The 22578-nt window shown below is 38.7% G+C and overlaps 1 protein-coding gene across 2 annotated transcripts in view; it reads right to left on the bottom strand.

The window, feature by feature from the left end:
- The window catches only part of TBL1X (transducin beta like 1 X-linked), a 475925-nt gene that overhangs the window by 275378 nt on the left and 177969 nt on the right, over positions 1-22578 (bottom strand). For both annotated transcript variants that reach the window (XM_077480837.1, XM_077480836.1), the window contains one exon: positions 17894-17967. The gene's annotated coding sequence lies outside the window, so the exon portion shown is untranslated. The remainder of the gene's footprint in view (positions 1-17893; positions 17968-22578) is intronic.

The following is a 22578-nucleotide window of genomic DNA, read 5'->3' as shown; positions in this document are numbered from 1 at the left end:
CTCATTTCAGCAAACCTTGCTTCTTTTAAGAGCTTTGACCGCCCCATACTTAGAGACTCCAGAACAACTTTAAACAGTCCAGGAAAATGAAAGTGTCTCTTTTAAAGCAAGTTGCTTTTCTCTTCATGCAAGCTTTCCTCACCTGCACATTGCACACACTGATTGTGCTGTCTCATGCACACAAACACAGTTCATAGCAAAAAAAAAAAAATTTGACTTTTCATTCACAGGTACACCACCTGCAACACGCAATGCCTTTTGCCTGGCTGCACTTCCACACACAGCCAATAGTTCCTGACTTGAACTTACTGTAGGGCAAGGACCCGGATTCCACCGTCTTGTGCCCGCATTCAAACACCACTTGTAATATTTGGGGGTTATTTTAGCTTAAAGGTAGAGCTTACCAGTGAGCTGAGTCCACGCCAGATATGCCGTTTTAAAGGCTTGTAGGCCCACTTTTATTAAAGAAAGAAAAGTCTGATAACAAAATAGTTGCCCACACAGGGGTTTCAGCTTTCCACAGCAATAATGTACGTAGAACCAAAAATACCAAGCCACCTGGCTCTCTTTAGCAGCACTGCTGCTCAGACTTCGGCTGCAGCCCTCTTGGCTCTTTAACAGAGTTCCTGTACACCCAGTACCTCAGCACTCTTTACTAGCTTCTTTTTTTCAGCCCACAAGCTTGGACCCTCTGTCTGCTCTGACAGACCGACCTGTGCAGACATGCACACTTCTTCTCCCTTACTCGCCTGGACTCCTCGGGAGGGTGGAGCCCAGAACCATGGTGTTGGCTTTGTTTTAAGCCCAAGACCCACCTGTGCAATCATCCAGCCAGACTGCTGGCTGGTCCCAAAACCCGGTCCCAGGATTGGAGATTCCGTACTACCACAGTATGTACTAACATATTACAGCAGTACACTTAAAGGGGCTCAAAACCAGACCTAAAAAACTATAAACTGCTGCAGATATAAGGTGCAGAAACATATCTGTAGGGATGTATCGATTTCCCTGCCACATCAGAATGTTAGGCCATTATGATAGACAAAACTCCAGCAATTCAAAGAAGTATTAGGTCTTGCCTCTAAACCCTTAAAGTACACATTCCCATTGGCCCATCATTATGATTGGCATATTTACTGGCTAATACCTGTATGTATGTGCAGGAGGAATACACAACCACTCACACTTCATTTTCTGACAGTAACATATCCACTGTATAAAAAATGTTCAGGTAACAGAAAACACTTGAGCGAGAAAAATTAATATGGTCATGAGGATGGGGATAAGTTGGATACTGTGCATCAGGTTGGGTACCTCCATGATATACCTGATTCAATTGTACAGTATGTTTGGCTCTTCTTTACTCGGCAGCTGGTGTGGCATCAACAGGTTTGGCTGCTGCCAAACCAACTGCTAACAAGATCTGTGCTTGTAATTGCACTTGAGAAATACCACTAAAGGTCCAGTTCATGTCTAGTCTATTTACATTGTTTTCAGTTTTCAGCCCTGATGAAGGGGGTGTTTTTAGATCCAAAACATGTTGATTACCGTTTTGTTTTTTCACCTGACCTTTAGTGGAATAAAGACATATCTGGATATTTTGACAGTGGCGTGGTGCTTCAATTTATATTTTGGTTACATTGAGCCTTGTTCACACAGGCTAAGTGTACAGCTGTCTGTTCTATAGATGCCGGTCTCATAACCACAAAGGCACAGTGGGGAGATTGCCACACTAAGATCATATTAGTAACAGTACCATGTTGTGTACCAGGCTTAACACTACAAGCCAACAAGACTATGGAGATCATCTGGGGTGCCTAGCCGAGAATCAGATCATCTATATAAACAGACTTAAGATAACATAGCAATACCAATAAAATAACCTTAGATACATGTCCAGCTCTATATTTCAATTTTCCTTAACTAAGCAATAAAAATTTAACAATGGTTCCAACCTGTTACCACTCTATCCAAATCTACAAAAAAAACTATTTGTTAACAATTTGTTATACTTGTATTTGATGTAGAAGTAAAGTAATGATTGTGGTGCATGTTATTATTCCCTGTTACAACATGTTGAAATATTTTAGGTCTTATTTGCCATATTAGTCTTATTTGAGACTTGGTAAGAGTGCAGTGTCCATCAATGTGAAAATACAAGGAATAAGCAGATGTCTTAATTGAAACTACAGAGTGGGCATTGAAGAACTGCTATAATGCCAAAGTATTAAAATATCAAAAACAAACCATCACATATCAGGCAACACTGGAGATGGAAAAGATTATTTGTTTCTTGTCGCAGCACATAACTATTTCTCTATCACTTTGATGGATTTTGCTTGAAGTTATGAAACAGTGTAATTTTCATGTGCAAAAATCTTTTTCACAGCTACAAGTTTGAGTTTCTACAGTGCCTCCAAGTCCTAATGCTCAATAACCCAGCCTGTGTGTATTAAAAAATCTTCTCCCAAATGAAAAAAATAAAGGTACTCTGAAGAAACATAAAATACACATCAGCTTTTAGTGGGTCAGTGAAAGAAATGTATTCTCATTGCAAATAACATGCTCTGTCTTGCATGAAATGGATGATTGAATTTAAAAATAAAGATGAATGAAGATAATAAATAACTCATTAACACCAGCATGGAAGACACCGTGCTTATGATATGTTTAGGTTTCACAGTGTTAGGGGAAGTTAATAAGCAAATACATACAGGCATACACAAACACACACATGCTGAGCGATAATCATTTCAAATTTGCAAAATTATTATGTAACTTCAAAGCTAGGCTTCAGGTAATTATATAGATTATTATATTCATTTAAAAACAATAATGTAATGTACTTTGACATACATCTATCATACATGCTGGCAACTTAATATCAGCCTATACACAGCAGAACTCTAATGCCCTGTACACATGGTCGGACATTCCGATGACAAAATCTGTCAGATTTTTTCCGTCGGATTTTGGCCCAAACTTGTCTTGCATACAAACGGTCACACAAAGTTGTTGGAAAATGCGATCTTTCAGAACGATGTGACGTAAACCATGTACGACGGCATTTAAATGATTGGATCTTGTTGTGGAAAAAATTTCGATCCAGATCTCAAACTTTGTGTTTCAGAAATTCCAACAGAAACAGTCCGATGGAGCCCACGATCGGAATTTCCGACAACACAGTCCGATCGCACATTTTTCGTCTGAAAGTCTGACCGCGTGTACAGGGCATAAGAGAAAGGGCCAATGCTCTCTGACAGTTAGGGTGCTATTGCTTTGCTCTGTACCTTTCAGCCCAAGGATTTGTATACATGGGCTTTAGTTCCGATGTCCACTGAGATACAAAAGTAACTTAAACCAGACTTATGCATCATAGAAAGAGGCTAAAAGCATTTCAAACTGATGACGCTGGCACATGCGGATACAGTGAATCTCTCCTAAACTGTGCAAGTTGAGGAGCTTTTTAAGTTACCTACAGGTAAGCCTTATTATAGGCTTACCTCTATATAAAAGTGGTGTAGCAGCATTTACAACCACTTTAAATACTAGCTGAATGACATGGTTTTAAACAACGTTTTACTAAAATCCAATAATCTACTACTATGTACAGTATAGAACACTCTATTGTGTTTTCGAATTGTGGGATTGATTTGGAACAACTAGGTAAAATCTTATCATAATTCAAAAATGTTGACAAGTTTGAATTATTTGTTGATATTGAGAAATATATTAGGAAATTAAATATTTAAAAAACACTTTGCGTGTCAGCCCAATGTCTTTACCCCAGCAAATGTTGACACATTATACAAACATAGCAGACTCAAAATGAATTCTGTGTTTAACCCAAAAAAGGGTACTCACCGCTTTATAGAGGTTTTTAAAAATATGGTCCAAGATGAAGTTACACAATTACAAATTAAAGAAAACATAAAATCAACAAATCTATATGGGAGGGAATAAAACCATTGCATAAAAATAAACAAATAGTACTCAGACCAGCTGATAATTGGGGTGGATTGGTGGTACACACTAAGGAAGATTACAATAAACAAATCAAAAGATTACTTAATGATATAGCTTCTTACAAAAAACTTAATATGGATCCCACAGCTAAATTAAAGTTAGAACTCAACCAATGGGTAAAAAAAGGAGCAAACAAAAAAATCTAGATACAAAAGAAGCAAATTATTTAATTCCCCATGCCCCCAGAATTCCAGTTCTATAGATAGTCCCTAAAATACATAAGAGCAAAGTAAATCCCCGGTAGTAACCCAGAGCCCATCCTATTTGAAAGATAGTAGAGAACAAAAAGATGTTCTTGAGGCGGTCAAATGGGCTTTATTAGAGGAATCTAAACAACATTTTTTTGTTTATTTATACCAATAGTATAACCAAATAAAGGATGTAGCTATGGGGACACGTTATGCCCCTAGTGTGGCAAACATAGTACTAAACAAATGGGAACAGGAAACCACTTTTAAAAATAAGAATAAAGCACTTTCTTTTTACAAACAATACACCAATAATGATCTTGTTTTGGGAAGGTTCTCAAACAAGTTTTGAACTTTTTTGGCACAAATGAACAAAAATAAGTAAGGCCTTACATTTATAGCAGAATGTAGTTCGTCAGTAATCAACTATTTGGATTTAACACTCAATAAAAATCTGAATAGGATTGGCACAAGGACATTCTTTAAGGACACTGATAGGCATGGTTTCATGCCAACTCACAGTTGCCATCACCCTCAATGGTTGGGGGCTATACCAAAGGAAAAATATATGCATATTAGGTGCAACTGTGATTATATTAAAGATTTCCATATTCAAGCTGAAGTACCAACAGATTTTGTGAAAAAGGATACCCATTGGAAATGTTGATCAAAATTAAAGATCAAGTTTCCCTAATGGATAGAGTATCACTTTTGACCACTAAGGAAAAATCTCCCTTTAAAGGAGAAGTAGCTTTTGTATCAGGGTTCCATAGACAATACAAACAAGTTGAAAAAATCTTTAGGAAATTTTGGCCTATTCGTCTTTTTTTGCATTGATACATGTCCCCTGGGGCAGGACCCAGGCCCCCAAACACTTTTTGATGCAATCAATTGCATATAAGCCTTTAAAATTAGCACTTTTGATTTTTCATGTTCGAGTCCCATAGACTTTAACGGTGTTCGCGCTTTTGAACACATTTTTTGCCTGCTCGCATATTCTGCTGCGAACCGAACTGGGGGGTGTTCAGCTCATTCCTAATTACAATTAAGCCATGACTCCAGTTAAAAAAAAAAATCAGAAAGCTAACAAGTAAGCCATAGTGCTGTGTACACTGAATCATCCTAAGATCAATTTGTAAAAATCCGTGCTTTTCCTTCAGTTTGGACCCTAAAATGTTAAATTTTTCTTAACATGTACCCATGCTCAAATTAAAAAGTTGAAGTTAAACATGAGTCCTATTGAATATAATACGATATTATTAAAATGTGTTTCCTTTTTTTCATCCAATGCCTGTAAGACCCCTGTGTATGCAATATAACTTTTCAGTTTGTGCAAAATCTAAACTGAACCCTTCCCTTCTCGTGGCAGACACCAGCTCCTTCCTCTCCATGGCTGGATTTCTGTCAGTTGCTAGGCAGTGGGGAAGGTTATATGGTGGTACCCATGCTAGTTTTTCCTTGGATTTTACTAACAAATCAATAAAGCATCTCCTCCCCAGGCAAACTATTTCAGGTACAGGGGGCATATATGTAAAACATTAGGCATTGTTTTCAAGAAGAAGAATGAATACAGATTTTCTTTATTATCATTTATTTAAATCTATTTATTCTTTTATTATGCTATATGCTTGCAGCAACATTCAGATTAGTAATATTTTCTATTTCTTGGCCATTTCCAGGAAGAATGGGTTAACAGACTAACTATCTTTATCTTTTGCCTCTTGTCTTATCTACCCAGAGTAATGCAGTGTAGCAATTCTATTAATAAGCCTCTACAGTATATCCCTAAGGCAAAGGGTATGAAAAACCTCTTGTGATGTTGCTTGCCTATGCTGTTTGTACTTGGCTTAGTTTCCCTGTGGGGTGACTGACATAGACTCAAATACTAGCACATTTGCTGGTCATATTATGTACATATGTGATTATGTGCAGTATTAATGGAAATAAAAAGACACTGTTCACTCACTATATCTTTAGATGTTTCACATAGCACAATACAGGTAAAAGGCATAAGCTTCTCTGTAAAACACAGATTGCTATATTTTTTAATTTATATTGCTACAGACTTTTTAGGAAACGATTGCTTTGTAAACAGCTTTACAGTATTTCACAATGAGATTGATTTTTATGATCACCATAAAATAATTTTTATCAATACACTGCATCCAGTGTTCCATTAAAGAATTTGTTATACTGTACATCCGTATGTATGATACCCATAGCCAACTACTGTCCCAGCTGTATTGGTTGTATCACAATTCATATAGTGCTTTACATATAATACATACTGTACATTTACATCTGTCCCTGCCCTCAAGGACCTTACAATCTAAGGCCCCTATCTTACATACATACAAGCACCCACACATATACTAGGGCCAATTTCGACTGGTAGCAGTTAGCCTGCCAGAATATCTTTGGAGTATGGGAGGAAATGGGAGTACCCAGAGCAAATGCACACATGATCACAGGGAGAATATGCAAACTCTATGCAAATAGTGTCCTAATACAAACCAAGGATTCCAGTGCTGTAAGGCAAAAGTGCATTAAGCCACTGTGCCGCATGTGTCCTTGCCCTTTTTTGAGGCTAAAAACATTTTAGCAAGTACAGATAATATCTGTTGATCTAGCAAAAAGTATAATGTCCTTGTCACTTCCTGTCAGCTTAAAATAAAGCACAAACATCCTTATCTTTCCTGTGTAAACTACTAATCCAATCAGTCCAAAATTTAATGAAGATGAACAAAAGGCAAACATGTTTGAAATCCAGCCTGTTTGTCAACCATGGCTACTTCCATAGATACAATAGAGAAATGAGCGTAGCTATAAAGGGACAAAAGGTGTATTATTTACAGGATTTCTAGGCAAAAAAAAGTAAAAAAAAGCCTGGAAAAAAAGAAAACACATATGTGGATACCACATCTGAAGACTGGTAAGCTGTCATATGTTACTTTTGTTTTCAAATTAAGATATGCTTTAAAGGCTTGTTGTGCTGATGTTACTTTGAATCGTGCATCTACCTCTAATGCCCTGTACACACGGTTGGAATTTCCTATGGAAAATGTGCGATCGGATCGCGTTGACAGAAAATCCGATCGTATGTGGGCTCCGTCTGACTTTTTCTGTCAGAATTTCCACCACACAAAGTTTGAGAGCTGGATCTAAAATTTTCCGACAACAAAATCCGATTGCATAAATTCCGGTCATGTGTAGACAATTCTGACGGACAAAATGCCACGCATAGTCAGAATAAATTAAGAGACCACAGCTATTGGCTACTGGCCGGTTTATAGTCCCAACGTATGTGTTTGACTTCACCTCGTTCAGAACGAATGCCTTTTCCGACAACTTTGTGCGACCGTGTGTATGCAAGACAAGTTTGGCACAAAATCCGTCTGAAAAAATCTGATGGATTTTATTGTCGGAATGTCCGACCATGTGTACAGGGCATAAGGCTTTATGTACACACAGCCTACTTTGATAGCCGGCCGCAGGAAAATGTTTGCCGCTGTTTGCATTTTCCGGTGATCAAAACATGATTTTTCCATGTTCAGGAGTGGGAAGTTGAAGCTCCCTTAACCGCAGCAGCTCCTAAGCTCTGGTAGAAGTCTATGTGTGCATTGACACATAGGCTTTTATGGAGCTGAGTTTAGGAGCTTTGGCAAAAAAAAAAAAAACTAACCTTTACCATCTTACTTTTTAACACTATTGCACCAAAAGTATTTTTTGCTAAAGTGGCAATAACATTTATAATGAACAGCAAGCAAAATGTATTTGGTATTGTGTATCGTATTTTGGTCAACTCGAATAAAGGACCTGTATGTTTGAAGCTGCTGAAGTTGTCTCCTAAACTGCACAGAATCTTGGTGCCATAATTACAAATTAGAAAATAACACCAATAATGAAATATACTCCACCCAATATTACAAGTGTGCATTATGTTGTGTTTTTGATATCGTAATTATTTAATTAAAGTTCATAGTGTTACTCATGTCATTTTAGCTATTTCTTACATTTTTTGTAAGTGTTTCTTTTTTCTTTTTTATATTAGATATCCGAGATACTCTGAATATTAGAGAAGAATTGGAGCTTATCCTCACTAAGCAGTATGCAGGGTATTGTTATTTTGTTGTTTTGTATTTTCTCTGCCAGTGCTTCTGCAGAGTTGTAGTTTCCAGCAAATAGCTTCAATAGACAAAATGGTCTAGTCTTTTCTATGAATATTAACACAATCTGCATGATCTATAAAAGCACATCAGGTGTTCTTCACATGGTCCACTGGCATATGACATTTTTATTCAGACCTGCATCATGTGACACCTAGAGTAGCTCTGTTCTATGTATAGTAATATAGTGCTTTATGGAAATGAAAAGACACTTCTACTTTTTTATTTTTTATGGTCCCATTTGTCAGGTTTGACATTGTTCTTGAACATCCAGAATAAAAAAATTCTAACAGAATGTCAGATTTCATAAACTGTGAACTCATATACCAACTTCATGGTTATTTGCTTATAAATGTTTAAGTTTTGGATTTCACATTCTGTCACTATTTTTTTCTAACATCTCCTTCTAAGATACACTATAAATGTGGAAGCATTTGCTATCCCTTAAAGAGAGACCATTATGGAGAAAAAACTAAACTAGGTTCAGTCTAAAGCCCTGTACACACCCTGTACGCAAAAGTGAGGCAGGCAGAGCCAACTACAGTGTGTGGGGAGGTACTAGAGCGGACTGGGTGCTTTGGAGCGGACTGGGTGCTAATAGCTGAAGCAACAGAAGTGAGACATGTGGAAGATGGTCTAGCTTTTAAGGAGGTGGGGAGAAGATGAGGGCAGTAGAGGGGTTGCATGCAGAGGTCAGAGCTGAAGAGGGGTGAAAGTGAGATGCGGGTGAGGGAAGCAGAGGTAGTGCACCCCTGAACTCTGCACTCTGTGTGTAACCCCCTGCCCCTGAACTCTGCACTCTGTACATAATCCACTCCTGGTATTTAACGCCCCTTTAAGACCCTCCCACTGTTAATAAAAATTTAAAACACCCACTATTTGATGCCATACAGAGAGAGAGAGTGTGTGTGTGTGTGTGTGTGTGTGTGGGGGGGGGGGTGTGGGGGGGTTGAGTTTCTGTATCCATGGGCTTTGAAAATAAACAAAGAGACCATCTATCTGAAATTTTTACTGCACCTTTTTCTAGTTTTACCTTTTTTCTACTTACAGTCAAAATTTGGTGGACAATGTATGTACTGTACTTGTAGTTAGTCCTTAAAGAGGATCTTCAGGCTGTATGAAATAAATTAAAGTCTGCAGCTACAAATACTGTACCTGCTGACTTTTATTAAAAAGACACTTTCCTGTGCAAGGATTCCTCACCTAGGCCAGCTCTTCATCGGCCTTCGGGTCCCTGGTGCTGGCATGTTTACTAGGAGAAGCCAGCTGTCACTCCCTGTGTCTTCATAGCTAGCTTCCCACTGCCCATGTGCAAGCCATATTGTGCTTTGTGAATGGTCCTAGAACCTTATGGGACTTGAAGGGGCCAGTAAAAAAGGGAGTGGGTACCTGTCAAAATTAGGTACCCGCTACCTAAAAAAAAATGTGCCCAAAAATAATAGAAGAGGAGGGGTAGAGGTGAAAATATATAAGCTCCTCTTCTGAGTGAGGTCTGCTTTAAGTTCCAAACAATTATCAAGTATAGGCAATTCATAGGAAGTTGTTCCCCGTGCATTTCTAGCCTGAAATATTATACTGCTAGCTCTCCACTAAAAGTAAATTTTGCAAGAGGTGGCAACAGAGTAGGCTCAAGCCTCATGGAACAAGAACCTAGTCGAGGCTATGGCTCTCTTGACCCCAATTCCAATGCCATTGCTCACTGTGCATTAAATAATTACTAATTTGTGCATTTCATCTACTTCAACCTCATCCAAGAGTGCAGATCAAAGTTTTCAATTTCCCCTGTCTTCAGTAGCAGAGTACAACAGATGGCAAAAGCTCAGTTTAAACAGATACACATTTCAAATTAATGTAAGCTTTCCAGTGATATCGTGAATATATGCATTGTTTGATTCTTGTCAAGTCCACCTGTTTTCTTTTCACATTCTGTGCAGCCGTTACACATAACCGGAGATAGAGATGAGTTTATAATACATCACATTTCCAGCCAAGATAAAATCTATGTTGATATCTTTGTCAGCAGAACTGTAAGGAAATAGGGTTGGGTTTTGTGGCTCCTGACCTAGCTTGTAATAGCAGAAATGATTAAGATAAAAAGGCAGATGTACAGGAGCACAATTTAATAGCAGGATAAGTATCTTTAATTCATCTTAGTAAAAAAATGGGATAGGTTTATACCAGCCATTTATTAATTAGAATCACTATAAGAAGTTATGAGCGTACAGTATATTGCAAAGTATAAAGTGTTAGTACAATGAGTTACAGGAAACGTGAGTGGATGACAAGGTGACAAACATTTATGATGGCTTACTAAAAAAAAAAAGCCACAAACACCACACAGTAACAAAACTCACACTGATCTAAAAATTGGATGGGCTTATGATAAGTTAGAAACCAAAGTCATTTTGAGACATAACCACAAAGTGCATTTCTCAAACCCATGAAAAAAATACATGCCTATGTTGAAGTTATGGTCTTCTGCATAAAAACAGTTCTATTTACAGTGCTTTGCAAAAGTATTCACCCCCTTGGCTGTTTACCTATTTTGCTACATTACAGCTTTAGTTCAAATTTTTTTAATCTGAATTATATGTGATGGATCAGAACACAATAGTCTAAGTTGGTGAAGTAAAATTAGAAAAATATATACATAAAACTATTTTTCAGAAATAAAAAAATGATAATTGGCATGTGTGTATGTATTCACCCCCTTTGTTATGAAGCCCATAAAAAGCTCTGGGTCAACCAATTACCTTCAAAAGTCACATAATTAGTGAAATGATGTCCACCTGATGATGTGCAATCTAAGTGTCACATGATCTGTCAATCGGGACTGGAAAACTGGTCAGAGTTGAGGGAAAGATGTATGGTGCTAAATACAGGGACATTCTTGAGCAAAACCTGTACCACCCTGTGTATGATTTGAGGCTGGGATGGAGGTTCACCTTCCAGTAGGACAATGACCCCAAACACACTGCTAAAGCAACACTTGAGTGGTTTAAGGGGAAACATGTAAATGTATTGGAATGACCTAGTCAAAACCCAGACCTCAATCCAATAGAAAATCTGTGGTCAGATTTAAAGATTGCTGTTCACAAGTGCAAACCATTCTATTTGAAGGAGCTGGAGCAGTTTTACAAGGAGGAATGGGCAAAAATCCCAGTGGTAAGATGTGGCAAGCTCATAGGGACTTATCCAAAGTGACCTGGAGCTGTGATAGCCGCAAAGGATGGCTCTACAAAGTATTGACTTTAGGGAGGTGAATAGTTCTGCACATTGACTTTTTCTGTTATTTTGTCCTATTTGTTGTTTGTTTCACAATAAAAAAAAAACCTTCAAAGTTGTGGGCATGTTCTGTGAATTAAATTATGCAAATCCTCAAACAATCCATGTTAATTCCAGGTTGTGAGGCAGCAAATCACAAAAAATTCCAATGGATATGAATACCTTTGCAAGGCACTGTATACCCTAATATGGTTAGGGTTACAAAGTATCCATTCAAAACATGTATTTTCCCATTGTGTAATGGATCAAATTTTCAAGAGAGTAAGGTTTTATATTTAAATGTCACATAAAATGCAATCTCACCTAAAGCACCAGATATATTTTTAATTTTAAATCCATGCATTCTAGGTAACATGTAACTATATCACTCACACCTAAAGGGGTTGTAAAGGTTAGAATTTTTTAAAATAAAATTAACAAACATGTTATACTTACCTGCTCAGTGCCAGGGTTTTGCACAGAGCAGCCCTGATCCACCTATTCTAGGGTGCCTTACAGGCACTGCTTTCTCCTTCCCTTCATCAGCTGCCCCCACGGAGACCCGCTTTCCATGGGGGCACCCATGTGGGCATGCTTCTGAGTCCAGCTGCTGCATCCATTGGCACAGACAGCGGGACTCCCCACTCCAGTGTCACTGGATTTTATTGACAGCATCAGGAGCCAATGAGGACAGAGACAGCAGCTGGAGCCACAGGGCTCGTGCTCCTCGCTGGAATGGATGGGCTCAGGTACGAAAAAGGGGGGCTCTTGGGGCAGCAAAGAAGGTTTTTCCGCTTGATGCATAGAATGCATTAAGGTAAAAATCCATGAGACTTTAAAGTTCCTTTAACTGCTTGCCAACCGGACCATAGCCAAATGACGGCTACATGGCAGTTGCATAACTCTGGGCGGGCTTACTGTGATGTCCTCCCGCTCTTGCCCGCCCCCTGGGGCACATCCATGACCACTGATAGCGGCCGTTTACCATGTGATTGCTCCATCAAATAGCGGAGCGGTCACTTGTAAACAAACTGGCATCATATCATGACACCAGTTCCTCTCTCCCCTCTGTGTACTGATCGGTACAGTGTGAGAGTAGAGGGGGAGAGAACAGCTGCTCTGTGACAATTGCAGTCACATTCAGCCATCCATCCATCCATGCTCAGCCATCCCTCCATGCTCAGCCATACTCTGCAATACCCTGCCATACTCTGCCATACCCTGCCATACCCTGCCATACCCTGCCATACCCTGCAATACCCTGTCATATTCTGCAATACTGTGCAATACTCTGCCATACCCTGCCATACTCTGCAATACCCAGCCATACCCTGCAATACCCAGCCATACCCTGCCATACTTTGCCATACTCTACAATACCCTGCCATCCCTCCATGCTCAGCCATACTCTGCAATACCCAGCCATACTCTGCAATACCCAGCCATACCCTGCAATACCCAACCATACCCTGCCATACTCTGCAATACCCAGCCATACTCTGCAATACCCAGCCATACCCTGTAATACCCAACCATACCCAGCCATACTCTGCAATATCCAGCCATACTCTGCCTCTGCAATACTCAGTGATACCCAGCCATACTTTGAAATAGCCAGCCATAGCCAGCCATACTCTGCAATACTCGGTGATACCCAGCCATACTCTGCAATACCCAGCCATACACATCGATACCCAGCCGTACCCAGCCATACTCATCGATACCCAGCTGTACCCAGTCATACTCAGCCATACCCAGCTATGCTCAGCCATGCTTGGCCATGCTCAGCCATGCTCGGCCATACTCAGTCATACTCAGTCATACTCAGCTGTACTCGGCCTCTGTATGTGGCCAGGCTGTGGAAGTCTCACACATGTGATATTGCATACTCAGGAGGAGTAGGAGAATCTATTTTGGGATGTTATTTTTGGTATGTACATGCTATGTGTTAGAAAAATTGTATAAATGGACAACTTTGTGTTTTCAGCCGGTGATTCCCTACACATAAGAATGATCGTAGCGGCTGTTCCAATGCTTGATCATTCTTATGTCCCCCCTCCCGCCGCCCTACGATGCTTCTACCGACTCACCGGCTCACCGCTACGATCGAAGCCAGGATCTTTTTTTTTTATTTCAGGCTTCCCAGCCTAGAGGTGAGATATGGAGTCTTATTGACCCCATATCTCACAGTAAAGAGGACCTGTCATGCCAAATTCCTATTACAAGTGATGTTTACATTCCTTGTAATAGGAATAAAAGTGATCAAAAAATGTATTTTTGGGAAAAAAGTGTCAAACTAAAATAAATAAAGTAAAATGAACAATAATTTTATTTTTTTAACTGTAAAGCACTCCTGTCCCTGTGTGCTCGCATGTAGAAGCAAACGCATACGTAAGCCCCATCCACATATGAAAACGGTGATCAAACCACACATGTGAGGTATCACTGCTAACTTTAGAGCAAGAGCAATAATTTTGGCCCTAGACCTCCTCTGTAACTCAAAACATGTAACCAGTAAAAACATTTAAAGTGTCACCTATGGGGATTTTTAAGTAGCAAAGTTTTGCGCCATTTCATGAGCGTGTGCAATTTTGAAGGGTGACATGTTAGGTATCTATTTACTCAGCATACCTTCATCTTTTACATTATTCAAAAACAATGGGAAAACTTCACTGTTTTGTTTTTTTTAAGCAGAAAACAAGTTGTTTTCCAAAAAAAAGTGTTTGAAAAATTTCTACGCAAATACCGTGCAAGATAAAAAGTTGCAACGACCGCTATTGTATTCTCTAGGGTCTTTTCTAAAACAACATATATAATGTTTTGACGTTCTATGTAATTTTCTAGCAAATAAATGATGATTTTTACATGTAGGAGAGAAATGTCAGAATTGGCCTGGGTGCTCCAGAACTCCTGAAGATGCTCCCTGCATGTTGGGCCTCTGTATGTGGCCACACTGTGTAAAAGTCTCACACATGTGGTATCATTAATACTTGGGAGTAATAGCAGAATGTGTTTTGGGGTGTAATTTGTGGTATGCATAGTCTGTGTGTGAGAAATAACCTGCTAATATGCCAATTTTGTGAAAAAAAAGAAAAAAAATCTTGATTTTGCAAAGAATTGTGGGAAAAAATTACAACTTCTAAATACTTACCATGCGTCTTTCTAATTACCCTGGACTGTCTTCTTTCCAAAAGGGGGTCATTGTACTTTTCTGGCATGTTAGGGTCTCAAGAAATGAGATAGTTAGTACTTCAGGTGTGATCAATTTTCAGATATTGGCACCATAGCTTGTGGACTCTATAACGTTCACAAAGACCAAATAATATACACCAATTCGTACTTATTTTTACCAAATTTTGACCAAAATTTATGAAGAAAAATTACTAATTTGCTAAATTTTATAACCGAAACAAAGAAAATATATTTTTTACAGAATGTTCAGTCTTTTTTCTTTTATAGCACAAAAAAAAAACCAACAGTGATTAAATACCACCAAAAGAAAGCTCTGTTTGTGTGGAAAAAAAGGGAAAAAATGTTCATATGGGTACAGTGTTGTATGACATTAAATGACAGTAATTGTCATTCAAAATGTGAAAGCACCGAAAGCTGAAAATTGGTCTGGTTAGGAAGGGGGTTTAAGTGGCCAGTGGTCAAGTGGTTAAAGAGGAACTCTGTTGTTTCTTTATTTTATTTTTTCTTGACAAATACTGTAGCTGCTTACCAGTGCTCGGAGTCTAGCGCTGTGTTACCGCAGCCAGTTCTTACCCATGTGAGTTCCTTATTGTGTCCTCTTGGATATGGGAGCTGGCTGTGACTTCCTGAGGAAACACAGCTGGCTCCCCACTGAGCATATGCAAGCTTACACAGCACACTGTGAAGGGTCCCGCAGTCTTCTGAGATGTGTGACATGTCCCAGAAGGTTGTGGATGGGGAGGAGCAGGGCAAGGGTTGTCACTCTTGCCTAAATGAGGGTTGTGAAAGTGGGAGAGTGTACCATTAAAAATTGGTATTTCCACCCCCCCCAAAAAAAAAACTGTATGGGGAATGGGGGGGGGGGTGGTAAAGGTAACCAGCAGTACTTCAATTTTTGAGTTAAGTTCCGCTATAATTACTACATTACCCACCCACCTGTTTACCCACAATGCTTTCATCTGCATTTCTCATGTGAACGATTGATTCACCTTCAGGCATTATCCATATATTGACTTTCTGGATTTAGGTGCTGACTGATGGGCTATCCTTTGATGAGAGATGATAGAGTCTTTTTAATCCTGATGCCTGTAGAGTTTTTAGTTTAAAGGTTCACAAATGCTTTGTATGTTTCTTTCAGATATATGCAGTACGCAAACCTATACAGTAATCTAGAGTGAAACTGTGCTTTTCTGCAGTAAATAACAGTAATAAAAAACAGTCACTGCTGTCTTGTATTGTCCCCCTCCTGTAGTTTTCTGCAATCAGCCTGTAGGGGCTGGACCTGCTAGGTCTCTGCTCCCTGCACAAGCTATGTGCAGCACAGTGATTATGTCATTGCTATTTTTACAAGGTAATAAATGGGTTTGTACAGGCATTGGGTGCCAATGAAACAGATTTATATTATTTTTGGCTATTGCTGAATATTGTGACAAGTTAGGGGTTTTGTAGCTCATTGGTAGTGGAAAACAGTGCGTTTACTCAAAGCCAGAAGTACGTTTCAGGGCTTTTTCTGCCCACTTTCACATAAAAGAAAATAAAAAGTTCACAAATGAAAGTCTTCCCATCACTATGACAAACAAACTATATTCAATCTTATGGCTCTCTTTGCAGATCTACTGCTCAGGCCTCATGCGTAGGTCATCCAGACCATCTAACACACAGTTCCAAACAACAAAACGTTGTACCTTTGTCAACTTGACTTCTTGTTCTGAAGCTTCCAGATGCTACATTCTGACAGACTCAGGCCTTTGTCTGTCCTGGCCTGGACAGTATGGTGCGACGTGCATCTCTCACAGCTCCCTTCACACACTGACCCCCTTGGGAAGGTGGGGAACTGACACCTAACTCTGTCTCTAACATGAAGCCAGCACACACCTGTGCCATCAGTGTGCTTGTTTCCTAGAAAATCTGGCCCAGGCTGCCATATTAAACAGTGGCACGGCATCACCCTGCCTTAATATGTTTGAATGATTTTTTGCCTGCAGTTCAGCTTCAGTGATAAAATAAGCAGCCTGATTTGAAAAAGCATACTATTGCTGTACAGTATATTGTGGCATACCAGAAATGTATTCATGCAAAGTTGTATAGTTTCTAAAAGGTGCACTTTACCCAGCCTGTAACTGATTATTTCCCAATAATAGCTAGCTAACATTTATAAATATGAGAACAAAAACAAGACACATCATAACACTGCTTTGAATTAGCACACAGGCTATGCTCTAATTCTTAGTATTTCCTTTGAACTTCCAAAAACTAATGGAAGTTAGGGAATGTAAAAATGAGTAGGCCCTATTATGTAATTATCACCGTTAATAGAATGCAAGACCACTGAGCTTGTTTAGTTTTCTGTTCCAAAGCTGTGTTCTTTATTGTATTTAGTAGAATTGTTTTAAATTAATTTAGAATATCCTAACCTGAAATGCTTATACTGAGCAATGCTAATGATAATTCTCATTAGTATTTAAATAATACTTTTTATACAATGTAAGATTATTTTCCAATACTAAGTATTCTGAGTTTCCTGACTTCCTGGTATAGAGTAAAATATTAAAAGAACAGTAGGCTAGCTAAGAAAATGAATACATATAAATAGATTATAGAGAAGCATAACTACAATTCTTTGGGTTAATACTTGATTTGCCTCTTGCCTTTTTAAAAAACACACACAATCCAGTTTACATTTCAATAGAGTAAAAACAGCCATTCCAATTATCTACTTCCAATTGCACAATGCTGTAACCTTCAGCTTTGCCAAAAAGTCCAACAAATTTTTCCAGATGTTAACGCACAGGTTGTGATTTTCAGGGCCAGACCCACAAACCAAAATGCCAAGGTTAAAAAAAATAAAAAATAAGAATACTACTTTGGAAAATATTTTTGATCATAATATGCATTTCCAGCATTATGGAACATATAAGTATGGAAATAAAAATGTTTTTATTATGTGCCAAAAGCAAATGCCATTTCTGCTATACTACCCAAGGCAGTAGTAGTACAATAATTATAAGTAGACAAATGCAAATAAGTTATCTGTATCTGGCTCAGCATTTCACTTACAGTGGGATGAATCTAGCCAATCCACGTTGTTCTGTTTTATTCCTTAGAACAGCCAGCTTCCAAAGATCAGACACCTGCAAGGAAAGAGGCAAATGAAAGTTTAAGGCAGCTGAGATTTTGATTTAAAGCATGTTTATTGAATCTGAAAAATAAAAAGATGTGAGCTATTGAATTTATGACTTTAAGACCCTTATATTTTATGACACATTACTAACAGCTGGAAGCTGTCTGTGTCCACTCTCTTGCATAACCTTAATAATACACCACTGGCAAACCTATACAATTTTAAACAAAATAAATGTGATGCTGAAATGAGATTTTGTGATTCAAACACTGTAATTAATATCATGGTGGGGGGAAGGGGGGTCAACACCTTCAGCTACTGATCATTGTGAATGATGTTGATCTATATTGGTGATCAATGTAATTGATGTTTACATCAGGGGACGTTAAATAAAAAATCTAACAAAGGTGTTTTTCAATGGTGTAGATGCTTTTTTTTTTCCACAAAAATGTATTTTATTTGAAAAAGAGAGAATACAAAGCCAACACAGGTACAGTAAACACGAACAGAATTTAAACAATACATGTACACTTGATCTACCCTAGCTGTTCAATAGTAACATCTCCATTATCTACCTTGGAGATCATTTGGGTACCTTGAAGTCAGGAGCGGGGGTTGCATATACTAGGGGATAAAGCTATAGACACCAGTTAGATACACTTGAGGAAGGTAAACAGTAAGAGTTGTGAATTGATAATACACTGACTATCTCAAAGTCTGTATCCTGTATTGGGGGCAATATGAGTGTGACCGTGTATAATGTAAGATAATGATATTGATGAACAGGCCCCACTGCTATGCAGGTGGGGAATTGAGAAAAGAGGGGGACTTGGGTATGGGTGACAAAAGGGATAAGAGAAGGGATGGGAAGAGGTGGGGGGGGGGGTATTGTCTCTGGCTCCCCTGTGTCAGATCCTGGGCTGACGACCAGTATGACTATCTGAATGGAGGCATATACTGCAAGTGCGAGACGTCGCAGTAACGGCATGGCATCCCTCTAGCGGGAGAAGTGGTCTTCAGTGGTTTAGGTGGGGTATAATAATGATCGTTCTTACAAATTCTCTCCACTCCCTATCTGTCTGCCTCGGTAATTTAGATGGAGAAGTTTATAATCGAATTGTATTTGGGCGATGTCTGAAAGTGTGTCCAACCAGCCCATTTTTTTGTGAACTTGGTTGGCGCATCATGTGCCGTGTATAAAAGTTTTTCCATATCGGCAATTTTACAAATCTTGGAGAGACATTCTGTAAGTGAGGGTGTGCGCGTAGACTTCCAGTGGATTGGGATACTCTGTTTAGCGGCATTTATCATATGCATTGCGAGAGATTTATGGCATGTTTTGTGTGATAGAGGCGAGTAATGAAGGAGGAATTGAGCCGGGGAAAATGGCAGGTCTAGAGAGGTTACTCTGGAGGTGATGCGATGAACATCCCTCCAGAATGGTTGTAAGGAAGAGCACTCCCACCAGATGTGGAGCAAGGTGCCGCTTGCCTCATGGCATCTCCAGCATTCATTGGGGACCATCAGATTAAAATTATGCAGGAGAGCTGGTGTGCGATACCATCTGGATAGGATTTTATATCCATTCTCTTGGGTGTTTACATTGATCGATCCTTTATGAATGTTTAAAAATATTAGTTTCCAGTTCTCTTCCGAGATTGGGATCGAAAGATCCCTCTCCCATTTTTTGCACGCTAGACTGTCACCTGCTTTAACGTTAGCATAAATAAGGTTGTGCGTTATGAAGATAGGGTGAGATTGTGGAGTCTTTTGTATACAGAGTTTTTCAAAAGGCGTAAGCTGTCTCGAGCACTGCGAACCTTTATCTATACATTTGAGGTAGTGGGCTAGGATCAGGTATTTCCATGGGGATATCGGTGGCCTTTCCATCCTAAGTGATAGTTGATGTGCTGTGAGGAGTTTGTTGCGGTGGAATAATTGGTGTGCTCTAATCTGTTCGCCTGGTGTAGATGTTTTTACTCACAATTTATCTTTTTTGAAAAATAAAAGGGGAAGTCATGATGTGAGTTATTGAATTTGCTGTCTGTGTCCACTCTCGTGCATAACCAAAATAATTCACCATTGGAAAACCTATAACATTTTATACTAAAATAATTTGATGCTGACAATAGATTTTGTGTTTCAAACACTGCATCAAAAAATTACAGTTAAAACTATAAAAAAACATACTGTACGCATACAGATGGCTTTAAATTGCGTGTGTCCAGGTAAATGTGTACAGGTAAATGTAGCTGTGATCTGATATCTCTCACATCAATACTGGGCACTTTCGCCCCCTTCCTTCCCAGACCAATTTTCAACTTTCAGCGCTCTTGCACTTTCAATGACAATTGCAACGCTGTACCCAAATGAAATTTTTATCATTTTGTTCACACAAATAGAGTTTTCTTTTAGTAGTATTTATTCATGACTCTGTTTTTTATTTTTTGTGATATAAGCAAAAAAAGAGTGGAAATTTGGGGAAAAAAAACATTTTTTTTTAAAAAGAAATCCAATAAAATCTAATTTTGTCTCAATAAAAACATTGAACATATAATCTAATTTTGTCATAAATTTAAGCCAAAATGTATTCTGCTACATGTTTTTGGTAAAAAAATTCCGTTAAGTGTATAATAATTGGTTTGTGTGATCACGGACAAATGTACGCAAATGATCATGTACAGATGTGCGCAGGTGATCACGGACATATGTGTGCAGATAATCATTGGGACATGTGATTTTACTGTTGCATATGTGGGGACATGTGTTTTGGGGACATGTGTTTTAGGGACATGTGTTTTGGGGACATGTGTGTTTACTTTATGTTTTTACATTGTGGGGACACTAAACTGGTGATCAGTGAGTAAAAAGCTGTAAAAAAACAGCTCATTCTCACTGAGCATCAACCGGCTGCAGCGATCCGCTCTCCTCAATTCACCGACAGATTCTGTGTGAGGAGAGGAGAGCTGATTGCCTAGCAACCGGCTCTGTATTTACATCACTGTGATTTGACACGGCTGTCATGTGATCAGGAGGGCCAGTCACAGAGCCCACCTGCCGATTGGAGATGCGCCGTGTCTGGGTGACACGAGAGCATTGGGATCGTGCTGCTGTGCGGCCCCTCGTGTGCACAATTCCCCTCCTTCTGAAGGATGTTTCTTAATGTCCTCTCAGAAGGAGACTGGTATTATCAAAGCTTTGGATATCTTTGTATATCCTTTTCCATCTTTGTAAAGTTCCATCACCTTGTTACGCAGGTCTTTTGACTGGTCTTTTCTACCTCCTCATGGCTCAGTGGCTAGCCTGCTTAGTGCATCCTTGTGAGAGCTAACAAACTCATTGACTATTTATACACAGACACTAATTGTGATTTAAAAAGCCACAAATGTGGGAAATTAACCTTTAATTGCCATTTTAACAGGTGTGTGCCACCTTCTGTGTCTGTACCAAGGCCAAACATTCCAGTGTATGTAAACTTTTTATCAGGGCAATTTGGGTGATTTCTGTTATCATTATGATTTAAAATGGATCCAAAGAACTATGTGATAATAAATGTCTTTGTGTGATTGCTATCCTTAAATAAAAGACAGTTTTTTGGCCTGATCAGATCACAATTTCTGCCAGGATATGCAAACTTTTCAGCATGACTGTATATATATATATATATATATATATATATATATATATATTTCATATTTATTTTGGTCTGCTTTATACAGTGACATAGTAACACAAATCCTGAGGTATCCAGTTGCCTTCATGTCTCTGTAGTTTCTACTGAAAAGTTGTTAAAAGTAATTGCCTTTAGTTTTTTTCTCTTCTGCCCTTTACATGCCCCAGATAGAGGTAATTTTAAAAACTCACAGTTTACAGTTACTATTAAAAATAAGCAGCAAAGCTGGTAAGATAACAATTTCTATAATATAGTAATCACATAACAAATGTTGACAAGGCTTTTATTTTAGAGGGGTAGTACATAATTACTGCATGGCTGATTGGAAAGGTGTATTATCTCCTGCAATATGGAAATGCTGCAAATTTATTTCTGGATTAATCATTTTTTGTAATCAAAGATTTCTAGTTCTATCTAATAGCTAGCATAAAATACAATGGCTAAGTGTCAGGGACAGTAACCCGCAGTAATTCATCAGACCTCATTTTTAACCAATCTTTTACTAATTTAAATACAGAATTGCAAAATACATAAAATCATTACACTTTGAGATACCTCATTAAAATATTTTTTAGTCAAATTAAGGGTTCTTCAGATCTATGCATTACAGTATTGAATGGTAAATAGATCAGTTTGAGCAGAGTTTGGCAAACACAGTACAGTAGAAGGTTTGCAAACGCAAAACCCAATTATGTCTATGGGAGAGCTTTTTATGCTGCTTAAAAGGCAACACTGAAAATATACATAATCTTAAAATAACAGGCTTGGGGGATAACTTAAAGATAAATGTGGGAGGTTACAGCACGGTAAGATGTAGTTATTTAAAAGCGACATAAATTTTTTTTTACAGAATTGGGAAAAAAAAACAGTGTGTGGTTCTCCCTAAAATTTCACCTAGGCCCTTAGTCAGACATGTAGCCTGGGTGGTCACGGGTGGTTCAGAAAGGG

Source organism: Lithobates pipiens, unplaced genomic scaffold (genome assembly GCF_037356315.1).
Source record: "Lithobates pipiens isolate NorthernLeopardFrog02 unplaced genomic scaffold, aLitPip1_a1.2 Scaffold_16, whole genome shotgun sequence".
Lineage (NCBI taxonomy): Eukaryota > Metazoa > Chordata > Amphibia > Anura > Ranidae > Lithobates > Lithobates pipiens.
The sequence above is the reverse complement of the archived record's forward strand: the minus strand, read 5'-3'. Positions and strand labels throughout refer to the sequence as shown.